This window comes from Poecilia formosa, unplaced genomic scaffold (assembly GCF_000485575.1).
Source record: "Poecilia formosa unplaced genomic scaffold, Poecilia_formosa-5.1.2 Scaffold714, whole genome shotgun sequence".
Classification (NCBI taxonomy): Eukaryota; Metazoa; Chordata; class Actinopteri; order Cyprinodontiformes; family Poeciliidae; genus Poecilia; species Poecilia formosa.
This window is the reverse complement of record NW_006800653.1, coordinates 62,616-83,944: the sequence shown is the minus strand read 5'-3', so window position 1 is coordinate 83,944 and position 21,329 is coordinate 62,616. Positions and strand designations below refer to the sequence as shown.

Genomic DNA, 21,329 nt, shown 5'->3' with positions numbered 1-21,329 from the left:
AATCAAAATCACATGAGTAAGTTCACACAGTGGGTTTTTAAAACATGCTCCTACTGCTTCCTGTTATCGTATCATATTCATATTTTCTACCAGTACACTGTAAACCCAAATTTGTAATTATGGTAAATGATGCAAATGGGATGGTTATAAACCAAATAAAATGAGCTGTTTAAATAAAATCTTGTGTCAAAGATAATCCATTACTAAGGAAATTATTGTTTTAAAACTATTTACAAGTAATTGACTCACCCATTACTCATCTTTATCACTAATTGTTTTCCATGTTTATCTTTATGATGATAGATATTTATTATAGCATAGTATTTATTATAGCATTTATCAGATAGATAGATAGATAGATAATTTATTTCAGACCAAAAATAAAAATAGACCAAAATATAAGCAACCAAACAGATATAAATTGAAAAGCAAAATTACATAAATTGATCACAAAATCACCTAAAATTCTATAGCAAATAACTGTACCAGTTTCTCCACAGCTGTGTTGTGTTGAGCCCAACCGTGGGTTTACAAAAGTCATGATAATTTATTTTCCGATTTATTAACATGATATATAAACTTAAACATCAAATTTCTGAGCAAAGCCTGCAGAGTGCTGACTCCATCTTGGTTTTTTCAGAAATATCAATAAAAAGGGAAGTTGTGTCAGACTTCCCTTTTTTTTTACTCTGTCCATGAATATGCAGAATAGACAGGCATACCGTGTGCTTCCAAAAGGAAAAATTACCTTGTCGAAGCACAAACTGAATTATCATGTATTTGAAATAACATTGCACTTAACTGATGAAAGTGTAGCATCCTGTTTGGTGAAGTACAGGTTACTGTTGGCCCAACAAAGGAAGCTGTAGACTTAAATTCTTTACACTCATGTTATTAATGCTCCATCACCTTTTTTCAGAGGGTGATTGGTTTGTGGGACGTTCAATGGGGAGGGGTCCTTTACTGCGTTTGTAGTTCTGGACGGGCTTCAAATGACAGACATATCATCCACAGGAAAGAAGCAGCCAATTATTTTTTCTGCTTTTTGTAGAACAATTTGTGGGACTCTAACTCCATCTAAGCAGTGTGTATACCACATCGTTTTACCATGTTGACTAAAATCAAGCTGAGAAAACTATATGGACTTATCACAGCTAGCACAGATTCTTCATTCTATTGACGGTTTCATTTTCAAATGTGATAGACTTCACAAAAATGACAGTTTCTGGTTCACTCCAGTCCCTAATTAATGATTAAAAACATACTTTTTTCAAAACTGTTGCCAATTCATGCAGCCTGATTGAAAGTGTTTTCAGTTTGGTCTCAAGGTTCCAGAGCTGTCACTGGATGAAACTGGATGTTCTCTTTACAGTGCAAATACAAGAAGAGCAGTAGCTATCACACGCCAAAAGACGTGGGGAAAGAGACACCAATTACAGTGCTGCTCAGTCATTCATCACATGTCAGATTTAAACAACCTGGAACTTCATCCTGATTACTGGCTGAGTTCATTTTTAGTCTCTTTAATTTGTGCTTTTGCTGCTGGATGTGTTTGGTCAGATGATACTGAATCAAGTTGAATTTCTACGCAACACAGCACAGAATACTTTACTAAAATAAAATAGCATGGTTATAAAACAAACAAATAGATTTTAGAGCAGAATGTGCACATCAGTTGGAAACTAGGAAGATTCTGACTGAAGCTGGTAAAATAGTGCCATAGAGTAAAAAAAGTTGTGTACTGATTTAAAGTTACCGCATTTCAGTTCTTTTTCCATAAAGCAGCTGTGTTATGAGCACTGTTTAGAAAAAAATACCCATTATGGTACGTATTTGTGTATTTGTGTCTTACCAGTATGTATTCCATTAAAAGCAGAAAAAAATGATGTCATAACATGACATATTTCTGTGTAAATATCTTTTGTTACAATATGGACACCTGTGGCTTATAGTCAAATGCTGCCTACTTTTTTTTTCTAAGTCAGTGGGTGTGGCGAGTGTGTGCAGTAGTCTGGAAGTTGCAGTACAAAAAATCCTTTGCAGCCTGGTTTAGCAGGACTTCACATTAAACAGCCTAAGAGTCGGACGCACAGTGAGAGAATACTGGCTGTCCACTTCATTCTTAATAACAAATTCACAGCAACTCACTTGTGGAGTAATGTCAAATAGATCTCAGTAAGTAATCAAATATATTTCTGTAAAAGCACAATAAACCAGCCGGCAGTTCCATTCTATATAAAGAGTTTATAGAAGTGGCAGACGGAGGGGAGAGATGTTTTTGTGGGAAAGCAGGCAGCCATGATCCTGTGTCTAAAAAGTAATTTACATGACACACTGAACTTTCACTCACTCACATCTCTACTGGACAGAGAGTTGAACTTTCATTGACTATTGGAGGTTTTAGTCAGCTGGAGGACAGATGGTGCTGGACACTCCTGCTGTCGCTGCTGATCATGCGGTGAGTTTCTGTACTTTGGATTTGTTTTCAGCCGTATGAAGTGACACAGTGTTTGTGTTGCTTTCATCTCGGCACCAACGGAGTAAACAGGACAAATTAGATCATCACTTTTAACAGATTTTCACATTTTAGCTGCAACTCATTTGCTTCACAGTGGCACTGATGGGTGTGTGAGAAGCCTCCCACTGGTTATGGAATCTTTGTGCGTATCTAATGTAAAGACCTTACGCTTCTCATTAGTGGGAACGTGGTGGATCTATGTTGTCAAACCTCAAGATGTTCAGCAGCAACAATTATTCTCCTTAAACATTTCTGCTACGGCGCCTTTACTTATACATCTCAAATTTGTAACACTGGACAACATGCACATTCTCAACCAGATGTACTAATAAAGCAAAGCAAAGATTTAAAGTCAGTCCCTGTAGACTAATTAAGTGTGATAGAACTCCATCCATCCAGCCTCTGCAGGCCTTCATGTGCAGGAGCACAAACAGCATGTTGAGTTCCCTTCTGAAGCCCATTCAGGCTGGCTCAGAGTTTTATAGTTTCATGTTTTTGAAATATTTGACATGTGCTAGTGTGTGTTGCTCTACCCTTCTCTCAAAGAGTAGTGGCCTCTGCCTTCGGCCCCTTGTTCATCCTAAAGCACTTACTTGTGCATTAAAAAACAGACCATTTACAAGAAATGGAATAAAAACTGAACAAATTACAGTAGGGATGTTGTTTAAGATGTTTTTCAAAAGAAAGAAAATGGAAATTGCAGGGTGTACATGAAGGAGCTGTCCAGATAAGCTACAACTTCCTGCCTGGGAATGGAGTGATGTCTCACACTGGAAACCACTGGGGACAGGGGACATCCTAGCACAGAGCTGAAAGTACGTTCAAAAGCATGTTGGATGGATGGATGGATGGATGGACTGATTGATTATGATGACTCTCATTTTGTGATGCATCACAGCAAAACCACGAACAAGTCACAGAACATAAACAATGAGAAAACATAAAAAACACTAAAATCTGAGTAGTTAGTGAATTTCATTGCCCTGCAATGGACTGGCGACCTGTCCTGGTGACCCCGCCTCTCGCCCTTTGACAGTTGGTGATAGGCACCAGCAGCTCTCCTGACCCCACTGGGATAAGGGTGTAAGAACATGGATGGATGTGAATTTCATTTTATTTGCTGTGCTTTATTTTAACTTTTAAAACAAAACAATGGCCACATACATGCACAGGTATGGCATGTGCCTTTGCATATAATAAATATTCATGATGGACTCCCATGGTCAAAAATACCACAGCCCTTTTTAGTTCCAGCCTGACACTGTCTTGAACTCCATGTCTATGTAGGTTCTTCAGTCTAACAGAAACAATGAGTTGAACATATTTGAACCAAGTATGTTTAACCCATAAAGTCATCACATTCTGAGTCACTGTCAGCTTCAACATGCAATCTTTTCTCAGGTCACACTTTTGCTTATATGTAATCAATAAAGTCTAAATTTCAACCATCCTCAATACTTTCTGAGTTTACTGAAGTTGCTTTTGCCGTAATAAAAACCAAAATGGCAGTTTTCCAATGAAGTCCAGTAGGAAAACAGATTTCCAAAAACCCAAAACCCAAAACAGGCTCCTGATTCTATCAGAAGTGTGTGCAGCAGGAAAAAGGCTCTGTCAAAGGCCAAGCAGGAAAGAAGAAAAATTCATTTTCAAGATGCCCAAATCATTAGCAGCAGGCTGTTCTTCATGAATTACTAAACACAACACCATGTTTCTGCTTGAATGACATTATAAAGTAGGTCAATAACATGCACATAAATTTATGATTCATCTTATCGGACAGCACATTGACTTTTCAGGTATATACGATTGTGATAATGATAATCTCTGAAATGTCAGGCAAAGATAATAGTTACAGTGTCAAAACTCAGTGTTATCAGCTTCTACAGTGTTTCAGGGTTAATTCATTTTAGATGCTAGTAAGCATATCCAGTAAATAGATTGTGTGTTTTGTCATTACATATTAGAGAAATGAGAAATTCTCTGTTATTGGATTCTCTGATCGAATAACACAGAATTTAGAAATTCTCTGTTTTAACCAGTGTGAATGATAAACTAACGTTTACTCTGTTGATTTATAGCCCAATAGGAATGGCTGCTTTTGACTTGAGGTTCATCAGACACAAATTTATGCCAATCTAAACCAACAACCATCCTCTGACCTAAATGCTCCAAAAGACCCTGAACAGAAGGAATGATCAGAGCAGACAGAGGACTCTGGGTGACACTCCATTGTCAAAAGGCGCTGTCTAAAGCTTTAACTGCAGAGGTTCCAGTAATTATGCAGCACACATTCGCATAAAACATATTTCTCAACAGATATTCTTTCCCAAATTAGTTTTTTCATCATCATCTATTTACCTCTTCATATATACATTGAAAATGAGCATTTACTGCCCAACTAAGCAAGTTTATATTAATTGGTCAGAACTCACCTAAAACCTGCAGCGAGGTCTGAAGCAGATTCCAGATGCTGCCCATCCAGCCCAGACACAGCCTGAAATGTTCTGGGAAAATATCCAAGCATTTCATCTATTCCAAGAATAAAATCGAATAAGATGCAGAAGGGTTGATAACATATCACACAGTAAACTAGGCTATATATAAAGGCAACAGCAATTAACGCCATAAGTAATTGCTTACCAGTTTATTTGCAGTAAGATTTCAGCTTCAGAGCACCATCTGTGCAATTGCTGATGAAGTTTTAAGAAGCTAATTATTAACACTGATTAACAATGTAACAAAGTTATGAAAATAGAAGTGAACTGGATTTAAGTCTAACTGACATTTTGTTTGGTTGGATCCATAAACAGTTCACTCTGTTTTGTCCTTTTAGTGTGATGGGCTTCTCCAAGGTCAGGTCGATGTGGCAAAGACTCCTGGAAGGAGCCCTGTCTCTCCACTGAGACCCTGCAGTCCTTCCTTGAGTTATCCTAAGTCCGGAGGGCTTTGTCCCTGTTTCTCTGACAACCAGGCAGAGGGGGAGGGTGGAGGGGGTTCAGAAGAAGCCTGTAACCAGGCCCGCTGACCCTTGTTGTTGCAGATGAGCAGCAGCTCCACACTCACTTCCTTCTCTAGCTGCTCACATTAGCTCCACGGGCTTCTTTTAACCTAGAAGTATAGATTAGGGATAAGGGAAGACCTAAGGAATAAAAACTGTTTACATTTGGAATATCAGTGGGGCTGTGAACAGACATTCAGTGCTCCTCAGCTGTTGCTACAGGAAAAACTTGTGGTTTGCAGAGGGTTGAGATAAAGCTTCTCCAAAGTTCCACTTCAACTGGAGTTTTAGAGTTTAATCCTATGATTATTTGTGGGGATATCTTGTGATCTTCTTCCTGTCCCTTATTATTAACAAATTTGCTGTGTGCATCGATTGCAGTTTTCCGGCCAATAGTTGATTACAGATCTTTAAAAAGTCCGATCTGCCGATTTTGATTTTGGCAGATACCATTTTTTGTCTGAAATGTTGTTAATTATAGCAAGAAAGTCTCAGAGTTAGCATCAGTGGGATGACTATTGTTAACTGCAAATATGCAGAGATGATCTGGTGGATACGGGTCTCAGTCAAACCTCTCACTGCAGAACAACACAGGACAGAAGTTGATTTTTAGACTTTTTTAAGGTAGATACGATCGGTGGATAAGATCAGCTTCACATGGAAGTATCCAGATCATCCCAAAATTAAGGAAATTGGCTCTGCCTCACACTCTAGTTCAACAAGAGTTGGTCAACATTGTTGCTAGTTGGAGTTACCTACTAAGACCCACTTCAGACTCTTTTGGATGCTGCAATAGAAATACACAAGAAAAGACAGAACTACAAGTTTCTATAGGGGAATGTTTTCCAGGTCTCATAGTAATGGGTCTTTATATTTTTTCTGACTATTAGTGATGGTTTCATTTTTCTTGGGGATGTCTTTAAAAAACAAAGTTTATTTTTCTAATTAAGTTAAATCCTAACAAGATATTTATTAATTTCCTTGATTTGATATTGTTTATATAAAGTGAGAGCAAAACCTTGGGAATGAGCTTAATTTAATCTACATGAAGTCAGTTTCCAAATTCAGTTCTTTGTGAAGTATTGAATTCCCTGCCAAGGCAACTGGTTGTAGAAGAGCCAGCTCAGCTTCAGGGTAACTTACAGCAGGCCAGACTCACACTGCCGGCAGGGCAGCAGCTCTCAGCCACCACAGGCCACTGTGGGACTCCATGCTGCTCCTTAAAGAAGTTACCAACATGTTTCACTGGTGTGATGTCAATTTATATTGTGCTCCCATAGATACATTCTGTAGAACCTGCTTTAAACCTCTGCTTTACTTTTAAAGCCCTGAGTTATCAAGTATAATAGAGTGCAGTCAAATTTATTTTACAACAAATCAGCAAGACAATATCTGATTAACAAACTGCAGCTGACAACATCATGTCTATAACTTTGTAGCCACTTGTCACTGCAGCCACACACACTGCAGTGACAAGAATGCAGTGACAGTGGACAGAAACAGCTGCCTATAACAGGAGGAACGCTCCAGCAGAGCCAGGTTCAGTAAGAGCAGATACCTGCCACCACCAGCTGGGGGCAGGAGAGAGAAAGCTTCTATGGACTGAAGCTAAAACATAGCGGTAACATAATATCAGCAAGCTTTCTGCAGATAACAGAGAGCAGGAGGAAAAGCAATGAAGTGAGAATGGTTGGTGAATATGCCCTCCAACACACTGAGCCTGACTACATGGACATCACTCTGGATCATATAAAGCACTCAAAGCTTTAGAAAACCAACATTTGAAGTCTAGTCTTAATCTCATATGATGCACTCCACTGTGTTACAAGATAATTCTGACATTTCTTTAATGGATTGCTCCTTTGGGTTTGTGTAAAATAACTAAATGAAGCTAATATGGAGATAGCCAAATCAATTGTGATGTTGCCTGAGGCTGAAGGCAGTTTGTGTTACAGATGGGGAGCAAATTCAATAGATATGGCAAAATAGGTTTCATTCCTTTTAAAGTGAAAAAAAAAATACACCAACAAAATAAAACAACCACTTAAAATGTTACATGACTTTATAAGAGTAATTAAGGAATGGCCATCCATCCATCCATTTTCTGCCGCTTATCCGGGATCGGGTCGCGGGGGCAGCAGCTTCAGAAGGGAGGCCCAGACTTCCCTCTCCCCAGCCACTTCTTCCAGCTCCTCCGGGGGACCTCCAAGGTGGTCCCAGGCCAGCTGAGAGACATAGTCCCTCCAGCGTGTCCTGGGTCTTCCCCAGGGCTTCCTCCCGGTGGGACGTGCCCGGAACACCTCACCAGGGAGGCGTCCAGGAGGCATCCTGACCAGATGCCCGAGCCACCTAAACTGGCTCCTCTTGACGTGGAGGAGCAGCAGCTCTACTCTGAGTCCCTCCTGGATGGCCGAGCTTCTCACCCTATCTCTAAGGGCCACCCTGCGGAGGAAACTCATTTCGGCCGCTTGTATCCGTGATCTCGTTCTTTCGGTCATGATCCAAAGCTCATGACCATAGATGAGGGTGGGAAGGTAGATTGACCGGTAAATCGAAAGCTTCGCTTTTTGACTCAGCTCTCTCTTCAGCACGACGGACTGGTACAGCGCCCGCTTCACGGCAGACGCTGCGCCAATCTGCCTGTTGATCTCCCGCTCCCTTCTTCCCCCATTCGTGAACAAGATCCCCAGATACTTAAACTCCTCCACTTGAGGCAGGACGACCCCCCTGACCCGGAGAAGGCAATCTACCCTTTTCCGGCTCAAGACCATGGCCTCGGATTTGGAGGCACTGAGCCTCATCCCGGACGCTTCACACTCGGCCGCGAACCGCTCCAGCGAGAGCTGCAGATCATGTTTTGATGAAGTCAATAGGACCAGATCATCCGCAAAAAGCAGAGATGCGATCCTAAGGCCACCAAAACAGATCCCCTCAACACCTTGGCTGCGCCTAGAAATTCTGTCCATGAAAGTAATGAACAGAATCACCGATTCTGGGCATCGAACTGGGCAGCCTTGGCGGAGTCCAACTCTCAACGGAAACGAGCCCAACTTACTGCCGGCAATGCGGACCAGACTCTGACACCAGTCATACAGGGACCTGACAGCCCGTATTAAAGGGCCCGGTACCCCCGCAAGGCCCCCCGAGGGACACGGTTGAACACCTTCTCCAAGTCCACAAAACACATGTAGACCGGTTGGGCGAACTCCCATGCCCCCTCCAGGACCCTGCTGAGGGTGTCCAGTGTTCCACAACCAGGAGGAAAACCACACTGCTCTTCCTGAATCCAAGGTTCAACTATCTGACGGACCCTCCTCTCCAGGACCCCTGAATAGACCTTACCAGGGAGGCTTAAGAGTGTGACCCCCCTGTAATTGGAGCACACCCTCCGGTCCCCATTTTTAAACAGGGGGATCACCACCCCAGTCTGCCAATCCAGAGGAACTGCCCCCGATGTCCATGCGATATTGCAGAGTCGTGTGAGCCAACACAACCCTACAACATCCAGAGCCTTAAGGAACTCCGGGCGGATCTCATCCACCCCAGGGGCCTTGCCACCGAGGAGCTTCTTAACCACCTCGGCGACCTCGTCCCCAGAGATTGGAGAGCCCAACCCAGAGTCCCCAGGCTCAGCTTCCTTAACAGAAGGCATGTTGGTGGGATTGAGGAGGTCTTTGAAGTATTCCGCCCACCGGCTCACAATGTCCCGAGTCGAGGTCAGCAGCACACCATCCCCACTATAAACAGTGTTGGTTCTGTACTGCTTCCCCCTCCTGAGACGCTGGATGGTGGACCAGAATCGCCTCGAAGCCGTACGGAAGTCTCTCCATGGCCTCTCCAAACTCCTCCCACGCCCGGGTTTTTGCCTCAGCGACCACCCGAGCCTCATGCCGCTTCACCCGCCGGTACCCATCAGCTGCGTCTGGAGTCCCACAGGCCAAAAATGCCCGATAGGACTCCTTCTTCAGCTTGACAGCATCCCTCACCGAAGGTGTCCACCAACGGGTTCGAGGGTTGCCGCCGCGACAGGCATCAACAACCTTTTGGCCGCAGCTCTGATAAGCCGCCTCGGCTTATCGGAGGTACGGAACATGGTCCACTCAGACTCAATGTCCCCCACCTCCCCCGGAACGTGCTCGAAGTTCTGTCGGAGATGGGAGTTAAAGCTCCGTCACAGGGGACTCCGCCAGACGCTGATGGGTCCGCCTGGACCCATCAGCTGCTTCTGGAGTCTCACAAGCCAAAAAGGCCTGATCGGACTCCTTCTTCAGCTTGACAGCATCCCTCACCAAAGGTGTCCACCAACAACCTTGCGGCCATAGCTCCGATAAGCCGCCTCGGCAAAGGAGGCACGGAACATGGTCCACTCAGACTCAATGTAAGAACGTGTTCGAAGTTCTGCTGGAGATGGGAGTTAAAGCTCCTTCACAGGGGACTCCGCCAGACGTTCCCAGCAGACCTTCACTATATGTTTAGGCCTGCCAGGTCTGACCGGCTTCCTCCCCCACCACCGGAGCCAACTCACCACCAGGTAGTGTTCAGTGGACAGCTCCACACCTCTCTTCACCCGAGTGTCCAAGACATACGGTCGCAGATCCAATGAAACGATGACAAAATTGATCATCAAACTGCGGCCTAGGGTGTCCTGGTGCCAAGTGCACATATGGACACCCTTATGCCTGAACATGGTGTTTGTGATGGACAATCCGTAACGAGCACAGAAGTCCAACAACAGAACACCATTCGAGTTCAGATCGGGGAGGCGTTCCTCCCAACCACGCCCCTCCAGGTCTCACTGTCATTGCCCACGTGAGCGTTGAAGTCCCCCAGNCAGCTTCCTCAACAGAAGGCATGTTGGTGGGATTGAGGAGGTCTTCGAAGTATTCCGCCCACCGGCCCACAACGTCCTGTGTTGAGGTCAGCAGCACACCATCCCCACTATAAACAGTGTTGGTGCTGCACTGCTTCCCCCTCCTGAGACGCCAGATGGTGGACCAGAATCGCCTCGAAGCCGTACAGAAGCCTTTCTCCATGGCCTCTCTAAACTCCTCCCACGCCCGAGTTTTTGCCTCAGCAACCACCCGAGCCGCATGCTGCTTCGCCCTCCGGTACCCATCAGCTGCTTCTGGAGTCCCACAAGCCAAAAAGGCCTGATAGGACTCCTTCTTCAGCTTGACAGCATCCCTCACCGAAGGTGTCCACCAACAACCTTGTGGCCACAGCTCCGATAAGCCGCCTTGGAAATGGAGGCACGGAACTTAGTCCACTCAGACTCAATGTCCCCCACCTCCCTCGGAACGTGTTTGAAGTTATGCCGGAGATGGGAGTTAAAGCTCCGTCACAGGGGACTCCACCAGACGTTCCCAGCAGACCTTCACTATACGTTTGGGCCTGCCAGGTCTGACCGGCTTCCTCCCCCACCACCGGAGCCAACTCACCACCACGTAGTGGTCAGTGGACAGCTCCACACCTCTCTTCACCCGAGTGTCCAAGACATACGGTCGCAGATCCAATGAAACGATGACAAAATGGATCATCGAACTGCGGCCTAGGGTGTCCTGGTGCCAAGTGCACATATGGACACCCTTATGCTTGAACATGGTGTTTGTGATGGACAATCCGTGACGAGCACAGCAGTCCAACAGAACACCATTCAAGTTCAGATCGGGGGGGCCGTTCCTCCCAACCACGCCCCTCCAAGTCTCACTGTCATTGCCCATGTGAGGGTTGAAGTCCCCCAGCAGAACAAGGGAGTCCCCAGGAGGAGCACTCTCCAGTACCCCCTCTAAGGACTCCAAGAAGAGTGGGTACTCTGAACTGCTGTTCGGCCCATAAGCACAGACAACAGTCAGAACCCGTCCCCCCACCCGTAGGTGGAGGGAGGCTACCCTCTCGTTCACCGGGGTAAACTCCAACGTACAGGCGCCAAGATGGGGGGCAACAAGTATGCCCACTCCTGCCCGGCACCTCTCACCGTGGGCAACTCCAGAGTGAAGTACGTCCAGCCCCTCTCAAGGAGACTGGTTCCAGAACCAGAGCCATGCGTCGAGGCAAGACCGACTATTTCTAGCCGGAACCTCTCAGCCTCACACACTAGCTCTGGTTCCTTCCCCACCAGAGAGGTGATGTTCCACATCTCAAGAGCCAGCTTCTGCAGCCGAGGATCAGACCGCCAGGGTCCCCTCCCTCGGCTGCCGCCCGTAGCACAATGCACCCGACCCCTTTGGCCCCTCCGACAGGTGGTGAGCCCATTGGAAGGGGGACCCACGTCTCCTCTTCGGGCTAAGTCCGGCCGGGCTCTGTGGGTGAAAGCCCGGCCACCAGGCGCTCGCCATCGTGCCCCACCTCCAGGCCTGGCTCCAGAGGGGGGCCCCGGTGACCCGCGTCCGGGCGAGGGAATGCCAGATCCAAGGTTGTAACTCATCATAGGGGTCTTCAGGCTGCACTTTGTTTGGTTCTTCACCTAGGACCTGTCTGCCTTGGGTGACCCTACCAGGGGCATAAAGCCCCAGACAGCATAGCTCCTAGGATCATTGGGACACTCAAATCCCTCCACCACGATAAGGTGGCAGCCCAAGGAGGAGAATAAAGGAATGTGACATTTTTATACTCTTTCATAATCTAAAAACAATATTCCTTACAAATTCCTAAGGAATGTGAGACAGCAGGAATGTTGTTGTGGTCCTCTGGTCATACTGTACAGAAGAGGCTAGCAGAGGTTCTCCTCTCACAATGAAACAAGTGTTTGAAGTTTAGTCATTTTAAATGTTTTATCACTGCACATATGTTGCAAGTCCACACAGTTTTGTCAGTGTCGGTATCATGGATTGCCCAGGATTGGACCAGTAGAATGCTTACAGACTGGTGGTATTGATAAAAATGTATGGCCTACTGTGGATACAGCTGAATTCAGAGTGAAAACCAGAACTATGCTTTAGAGCTCTGTGTATCCCGACAAATTCTCCAATGGAAACTCATTTTGGTCACTCAACATATTTTCTGACATAGCTGCAGGGAAGCTACAGTAAACACATCCTAACACTGAAGGTTCACATATTCATTTGAAATAGGTTTAAACAAACAGGCTGTTAGGACGTGACGAAGCTAAAAAATTTATACAAGTAAATAAAACCCAGGGATGAGAAGTCAATATTAGGAAGCGATGATTATAAAGACCTGACCCCAACTCAAAGTATGTATGTTAGCACACATATTATTGTGTCAGTGAACGTTTGGATAAGCTCACAGCAAATGTGAAATGAATAAGGCACAGTGAAACTGCTTGACGAATGCACATTTACCTGCAGTGGTCTGCTTTGATAAATGCCGTGACGAGCCACAGGAAATTGGTTGCAAAAGGAAAGGATGACTAATTCTCTAGCAAAATATTGTGAGGACCTTTGCACATCTATGTGTGTGTATATTTATGTTTGTGTTAGTGAGTGTGAGCGCATGAAGGACTTACAGGTTGTTTGAATGAAAATGAGAAGTGTTCAATCATACATAGGGCTGTCTCCAGAACGCTATTACCAAAGAATATATTTTATGAAAGCCCTCATAAATGGTGGAGTTAGATATTTCCACACTGTTATATATTTCTTATTGCCAAATTGTAGACCGGAGTCAATATTGCATTTGGTTTTCATGCTAGGTTGCTTACTGAATTTTCTCCACTCTGAAAACACAGAGATAGATAAAATAAGAAAATGTAGTCTTTTATTATCATATTACCTTGTTCTGTTTCTTTGTGATTTATTGCATTATGTCATATTACAGATATCAGAATATGGAAATCAAATGTCTAGTTAGCCAATTTAATAGCTTGTAAATAATTTTATCTTCCTGCTCATTTGATCCACATAAAACACTAACTGGCTGCTTCAATAAAACACAGTGCTGGCAGATTTTATTCTTTATTTATTTCCAACAACTTCCTTTAAGTTGTTGGAAATAAATAATACTAAACTACTAGTTTAGTATTGATTAGTGTTAACGCATGCAACTAATCTGAAACTTTTAACATGTTACTATTACATAAAGCAGATTAGACAAAGCCTATAGCCTCTCTCCCATGGCGGGTCATTTAGTTCACAGTGGTGTGTTATGGACTTGACTCACATACTGAGTTTTCCACGACAATGGACAGCAACAAAAGTTTAAAATGTTTTAAGTGTCTTGTGTTGCATTGCTAACCTGTGTGTGCACATCTACTGTTTCATGTTGACATACATTGATTACGCCAGTCGCTTGACTGGATGAGGATAAGCGACTCTCGCCGCATCGCACAAGTTCCATAGGAAATGAAAGGAGAGGGACATTTCTAGATTAACATTTAAAACAAAAGGAATTCCTTTAAACCTTCCTGAACATAAAACCTGGAAAACTGAGAACCTGCAGACATGTTTGGTTTGAGACAATCAATTATACAGTGGTGATTTTTGATATGTACTACATGGGCCATTGCCTAGGCGGCATCAGAAAGGGCTGGGGCAGCCAAGAACTATAAAATTAAATACATCTTATCTATTAGGTATCCTCTGAATAAGTTTTGTACTACTTGTATGTATGTGTAGTGGAGTAAGCTTTCCTTTAGTTTCTGTTGGGTACTGGGAGAGTACATTACCTGCTTCCTGCTGCAAAGAAAATATCAGATAACTGGTTGGAGTGTGGTGGAGGGCGGGGCTTGTCCATGGCACCTTTACTGCAAGAATCACAACTGCATGCATATTCATATTTCAAGCTTACAAAGTTAGCCATAGTGAAAAATTGTGATTAATCACAGCACCAGAGTGTGATTAATCTGATTACATGTTTTAATCAACTGTTATCTCTGGTATTGATATACTACTACAATTTGGGATGATGATTAAAATAATAATTGTTAATATTGTGATATTGATAGTTTTGTTGTCAGTTAAGCTTCACTCCAATGCCAAATTTCAAACTATTTTACTGTTGGGATCCTGGGTGGCCGGGATTTGCTGCTTCTCCTCATTCTCTTCACCAGAGGCCGCCTACTGGTTGATTCCTGGTGGGCGTGACCGGCGACGCTGGAGACCTGCACACCTGCAGGACATTATCTTATCTGGAGGAGCTTAAGAGGAGGGAGCAGCCAACACCTCGTTGCCAGAGTGTTTGCGAGTAATGGTACAACAGGCCATCTGTGACTCTTCTTATGAAGCTCTTAGTGACTTTTTGTGTACCTCTTTCCCAGGTAACTTCTCGTGATGCCGTGGTTCCATTCACTCGTAGCCCTGAGCTCCTGGCTGTTCCCTGTGTATACCTCTCCTCGTGACTCCATCAGACGTTGCCCTTCGGTGCTTGAGCCCCACTTACACCCTCGCAGTAATCAAACCTTCCTGAAACTCCTCGTTGGCTGTCTCCCTCACTCCAACCCTCGGTGAACTGAATAACTTACCTGTCCGCTTTCCCTGGAACCTGCAGTTCTGATCATTGTCTGGTGTTTTTAAAATAAACATCTTTTACTGATTTTTGGTTCCCGTCTGGTGTTCTTGCATGTGGGTCAGAAAGTTACAACCCAACATGACAGATACAAACATAAGCAAATGAACCTGATGACCACTATTTAAACATCCACTGTCAAAGGTTAAAAATCTGGTTAAATTTGAAGGTCAACTGTAAGAGCTGCTAATTCACAAAGCATTGGAAGTGAATAAACAACCAACTTACTTGCAATATGTCCACCCTTTACTAGACACCTGTCTGAGTATATACCTGAGTTCAGGACTTCCTGCAGGATCATCAACACCTGGAGTCACAATCCTGCAACAAAAAAGTCACTGACCTTCTGCCAATTCTTCCCTCAGCCACTTTAACCATTTCTTATTCAGAGAAGGCTGCTGATCCATACTGCTGCAAAGAAACAGCAGAACAGTATTCAATTACATTTAACAATCTAACTCTTTATTCCATGTCTCCTCAGTGTTTTCAGCATTTCAGTCACACAACGTGACATTATATAGTTAATATAAAAGAACCCTTGCACTTACAGACCTTTAAAACTGCACAGCATGTCAACACACAGAAAATAAATCAAAATCAGCAAAAAAAAACAATCTCTTCAAAGCATTAAAAAAAAGATAAATTATTTCTGTTCAAAGAAAGGATCTTTTAGTTTTAGTGGTGTAATTTTGACGGGACCTTTCTTTTTATTAGCACACAGTCACATTTAACAGTAGATTGTCACTACTACCTACTGACATTTACAACATGACACTGTTGGAAAGAACTTTAATTTGTTTTCCAACATCATTTTCAAAGTGAATCCAATTTTAACCTTTTAAAGTTAATGCTCATTCTGCAAAATGTTCTGTCGCCATTCTTCAAATGCCAAGTTCTAGACTTTGTTTTAAAATAGTAATAGTATTTAATACTTTGACTTATCTTGAGCAGTACATTGCCAGTGCTGGACAGAATTGTGAAAGACTCAAGGCCCAGAAATCATCTGTCGTTGGACACAATTTGTCATTGTCTTTAGGCTACTCTCTTTACGGTTTATCCTCATTGCTTAGAGGGTTGGAATATCCTCCTATAATTAGTTTGTCTTTGTATAAATATTTAGTGCAAAAACTTAATTGATTTTGCGAAGTCAATGGAAGTAAAACATCTAATCATTAAAGCTTTGTGAAAGGTTATACTGCCAATGTCTGACATGAGCAAGTAGCACAAGAATTTTGTGAAATTTCAGTTTGTGAAATAAATATTTATATTCTGCAGTAATTTATTGCAAACTAGATGGTCATTGATCAACAGAAAATAAATGAAATGTATATTTCTACATCTTAATTTGCCCATCATATTTCTTCTGACTAAAAATGATGCATTATTGTGGTTCAATGATCAATGTCAGTGTTAATGTCATTGACCCAATGATTTTCATTCACCATATCATACCACAACACACCATACCACAGCACAACATACCATATCATGACATGCCATATCATACAATCAGGGGTGAAAGTAAGGGGGTACAGTAGGGTACTGCGTACCCTTAAAAGATTTAGTGGGAGTACGCAGTACCTGCAAGAGAGGCGAGCGGCTGTCTGCTGTAAAAAATCAACGGGTTCACTGTGCAGCTGTGAGTTCACCCACTAATCAGCCGTGACTGATTAGTTTTTCAAAAACAATCTAAAACACGACTTAATCAGTTAATAAATAACTTTTTTCCCCCATTTCATATTGTTTCTGAACTGTTCGTGCTTTTGTTAGAGCAGCAGTGCAATATGTCGATTGCGAAGGGTTTTGAGTTGATCTCGGCTTTAGGTGACAAACTGAACGCCGCCATGACACTGACACCAGCACGTCCTCCTCTGACTCCTTATCAAAAGGTTTGTAACTTTATTAAAGAACAACAACAACAAAAAGTCAACAAAGCGTGTTCAAATGAATGACCCAACAAAAATAATAATCTCAGTAATTATTGTTTCAACAAGGTGTTGCGCATTTCTGTGCGTTACAGTTCCATTACCAAAATAACGAGCAGAGCAGGAGTTTAAAATGAACTAATCAACCACCGCTGTGTTCAGGGAGGCTTAATAATGATAGCAAAATAAATATCAAGCCTGAAAACCTGATATCGTAACGGCAACGGGTGTGCTCAAATGACACAGAGAGAGAGTAAAAAGGTGTGAGTGGTTATATTTAATCAATAGGTGCTCAATTACGATCGTGGAAGGTTTTGAGTTGATCTCGGCACTAGGTGACAAACTGAACGCCGCCAGGATGTTGAGACCAGCTTGTCCTCTGATCCAATACATCTTATTAAGGAAAAAAAAAATCTACAAAAACGTGTTCAAATAAGAAATGAGGGTGCTTCATAATAAAATGACTTGAGTAAAAGTAAAAAGTTCAGCACAGTAAAAGTATTCCTAAAAGTTCATTTGTGTTTCAAAAAGTTACTCAACTATATTTGAGTAAATGTAATTAGTCACTCCTAAACTCTGCCCTTCTGAGGGAACAGGAGAAGGAACTGTTAAGGAAATAAATTAATCTTATTTTGATATTAAACACCGTTTCAATTAACAAACCAATTAGGAATAACAACCAGAACATATTATGTTTATTCAAGGGTGAAGGAACAGAATGACTGTGGAGATTCTGTCTGAGAGAGGGACCACGGCTGACCGTCTGCACTGTGAGCAGCACCAGAACTCCTGATGGGTCTCCTTCAGGAAGAACCAGAGAGATGGCCGACCTCCGCAGAGAAGAGTTCACCCAAACATCAGAGGAAAAATGAATGCTGGTGCTCAAACAGAGCAGCCTCTTTTCTTAAACCCAACACACACAGGGTGTTGTGGCCCTGATTAAAAACCTGCTAACTTCAATGTAACTGAAACACAGAACATCCAGAAATGTGATGAACTTCAGACACAGAGTGAAAATAACACAATGAGAAGAAAACATTTGTCTATATTACACTGTTATACAGGACATTTACATTTTAAAGTGTTTGTTCCAGAACACCTGATGCAAATGATAGCATTAGCTCGTCCATTAATCAGACATTTATTGAGGCCAGGTGTGACAGAAGGAAACACCTGAAACATGCAGGGCAGACAGACAAAGTATTTCACTGACACTTCAGATTGATGATTTCCAATTGAATAAGTCATCACAATCATTATTCAATAAACCAAGCTGTGTAAAATAACTGTTATGGTTACTATTAATAACCCAATATATATACTCCACTCACTGTTTAGCTTCATGTTGAAGAATCTTCAGTGTAATGAAACCACAAAATAAAACGGGTCCAAAACTTTCAATCTGTATTCTATTTTTGTAGCTTTGTTCTATTACAATTATTTTGATTATTTTAAGCCACAAACAATCCATTTTATTGTCTCTGGCACGTGAAAACATGAGATTTGATTCAATTACAACTACACAGATTGGAAGGAACACAGATTTCATAATAAACATTTTGTTTATTCAAAACTGTAAAATACAGACAGTTCTTGCATATCAATGCTATAAGAACAGCCACATTTTTTAAAATGAATGTGTCAACAGTGCATGTGGCNATGACAACACATGTATATCTATATAGTTATCATTGAAAACAATTTAATGACTTATTTTCGTCATAACTTGCTGCGTATGGTGAACTGACAACTCCTCTGACAGTCGGTCTTCTTAATGTGCAGGCATGGTACTCACTGCATGTTTGCTATCCTGACAGCGTATGGCTATCTGATAGAACAACGGCTCTCAGTGACACTCCAGTCCTATCTAATAAGTAAAGAGACGAGCAGATGAATCGTACTGTTCCTGAATGTCACATCACTATATTGCAGACTTTTGGACACAGCCCATATATGCGACAAGTCAGTCAACACCTCCGCACAATAATTCAGTGCAGTGAGTGACTTTTTTCCATCACAATGCTTATGTGTGTCTATACAGCTAGCTTTGCTAACATCACGTCAACGGATCTTACCTTCTTTGAGCTACTTTTCTAAGTGACGAAAAAAGTTAGACGTTGTCTCCATCGTCTCTGAAAGCAAAGCGCTGCTGAGTTAGCTGTGGCCATCGGATTTCTTATGATTTATGCAGCGATATTCCATTACTGACGATTAGACAAACATTTTCTGCCGCTGAGAGAAAACCACTGCGCATGTCTCAGAGTGCCGTGTGCAAGTGAAAGGTGGGAGGGGGCGAAACACTTAGTTGCTTGGATTTTAATCGGTGCTTTTTGCATCCACTGAAAACAAAGATGCTAACAAATAAACTGGACAGTATGCTGCACGTTTAGTGGTATTTTCACAGTTGCGGTCTCGACTGGTCTTGAAATAAAATGCCGAGTCCTCAGCGCCCGAGACCGAGACAAGACTGAGACCAAATGCGGTCGAGTCCGAGACGAGACCGAGACCATCAAAAAATGGTCTTAAGACCGGTCTCGAGACCAAGACCAATTTCGAGTACCACAACACTGAATTGTCTAATTTAAAAATAATAGTTTTATTGCTCTCTGGCATCTCACTTTGAGCTCAGAGTCTGAGACATTTTTCCTCTATCAAAAATTTGTTTGCCTCTTATTTAGTGGAAATATTGATGTTGATGAGATTTAATAATAATCTTTTTCATCCTTTATAGCTCCACTGTTGAAAATGAGGCTCTAACATTCACAAATGACAGTGAAATAAAATCCAGTCCAACATCTGGTTTGAGGTGATTCCTCTNTCTGCTGTGACAGCTTAGCATCTGAAAACATACATGATGGAAACATTAATGAATGTGCTGCGCCAACAAGCTGTACTTTTGACCTGGTGGCGATCAAAAATACACCTGTTGGCATCAAGTGTGGTTACAAATATGACTGTAGTTGGAAAACAAGCATTAAAATGACGGACAGCAGCGGTGCATGTCTGAAAGATGGCCTCCGATGCAGATCTCCAAGGCTTGCCACCGTCATTCTCTCAGCTCGATGCTCCATAGAGCTGCCTCTGGATATTACAGTTCACTTACGATGCACAGAAAAGTCTGCTTCTTATAGTTGGATCACAGCTGGTAGCTACGAAGGTGTCTCTAACCTTCAATCGTAAGCCAACTTCAGTGGCCGCTTCGTCCAAACTATAAAACCCCCGACGGTGAATCTCTGAGTCCATGAGAGCCGCCAGCTGAAACATGTTCTGTCTGAGCGGCCACACGAAAGGTAAAGTCAGGAGTAATAACATTATTTTCTAATGAAGTTAATGAGCTTCAGCTTATTCATAAACCGTTAGTAGGTCGCCATCTTTCTTGAAGCAAACTATGGTGTGACTCTAACCAACCAATTGGGGAAGTTGTAGTCTGATTATTTCCCCCCTTTTTCCGAATTTTGAGGGGAAAATAGAATGTAATAAATAAAAAAAATAAGGAAATACTAAATTAATAAGGAAATTGGAAAATGGGAAAATTAAAATTTTTTCAAACAAATGTTAAATAAAAACTAGATAAAAGAAAAATGGGTAAATAAAAAAGGGATACATGAGAAATTGATTAATGAAACTGGGAAATAGAAAATTGGGATAATGAAAAGGGAAATTGAAAAGTGGTTAAATGAAAAATAGAATGAAAAATGGGTAAATGGATAAAGGGGTAAATGAAAAACAGATAAATGAAAATGGGAAATGGAAAAATTGATAATATGAAAAATAAATTAAAAAATGGGTTAATGAAAAAGGGAAATTGAAAAGTGGTTAAATGAAAAAATGGGTAAATGGATAAAGGGATAAATGAAAAATGAGTAAACAAAAAAGGGAAAAATTAAAATTGGACAAATGAAAATGGGAACATAAAAAAATCGTTAAATTAATCTGGGAATAAATAAATGTTTATTTATTTCACCCATTTATTTAATTTTGGCTGAAATGGCTCTCCATAATTTACAACAAACATCAAGCATGATAAATATGTTTCATTAAGTATTTAACAAACACATGGCTTCTAATGCGATAATTATGTGAAATTAAATTGTCTAATTTAAATATAATAGTTTTATTGCTCTCTGGCATCTCGCTTTGAGCTCAGAGTCTGAGACATTTTTCCTCTATCAAAAATTTGTTTTCCTCTTATTTAGTGGAAATATTGATGTTGATGAGACTTTCTCCAAAATGATTACTTTTTCAACCTTTATAGCTCCACTGTTGAAAATGAGGCTCTAACATTCACAAATGACAGTGAAATAAAATCCAGTCCAACATCTGGTTTGAGGTGATTCCTCTGGAACCTGTTGGAGGAAAAATATCCCAACTTCACAAGATGAGCTATAACTTAACAGAGTTCTGTGGTTCCTCCCGTCAGTCTGAG

General features: G+C 42.1%; 1 long non-coding RNA gene across 1 annotated transcript in view; it reads left to right on the top strand.

Annotated features, from left to right (window-relative positions):
- The window catches only part of LOC107834674 (uncharacterized), a 17,485-nt gene extending 13,480 nt beyond the window's left edge, over positions 1–4,005 (top strand). Inside the window, exons 2-3 of the long non-coding RNA XR_001660479.1 lie at positions 2,508–2,512; positions 3,995–4,005. This is a non-coding gene — a long non-coding RNA (uncharacterized LOC107834674). The remainder of the gene's footprint in view (positions 1–2,507; positions 2,513–3,994) is intronic.
- The last annotated feature ends 17,324 nt before the right edge of the window (positions 4,006–21,329 follow it).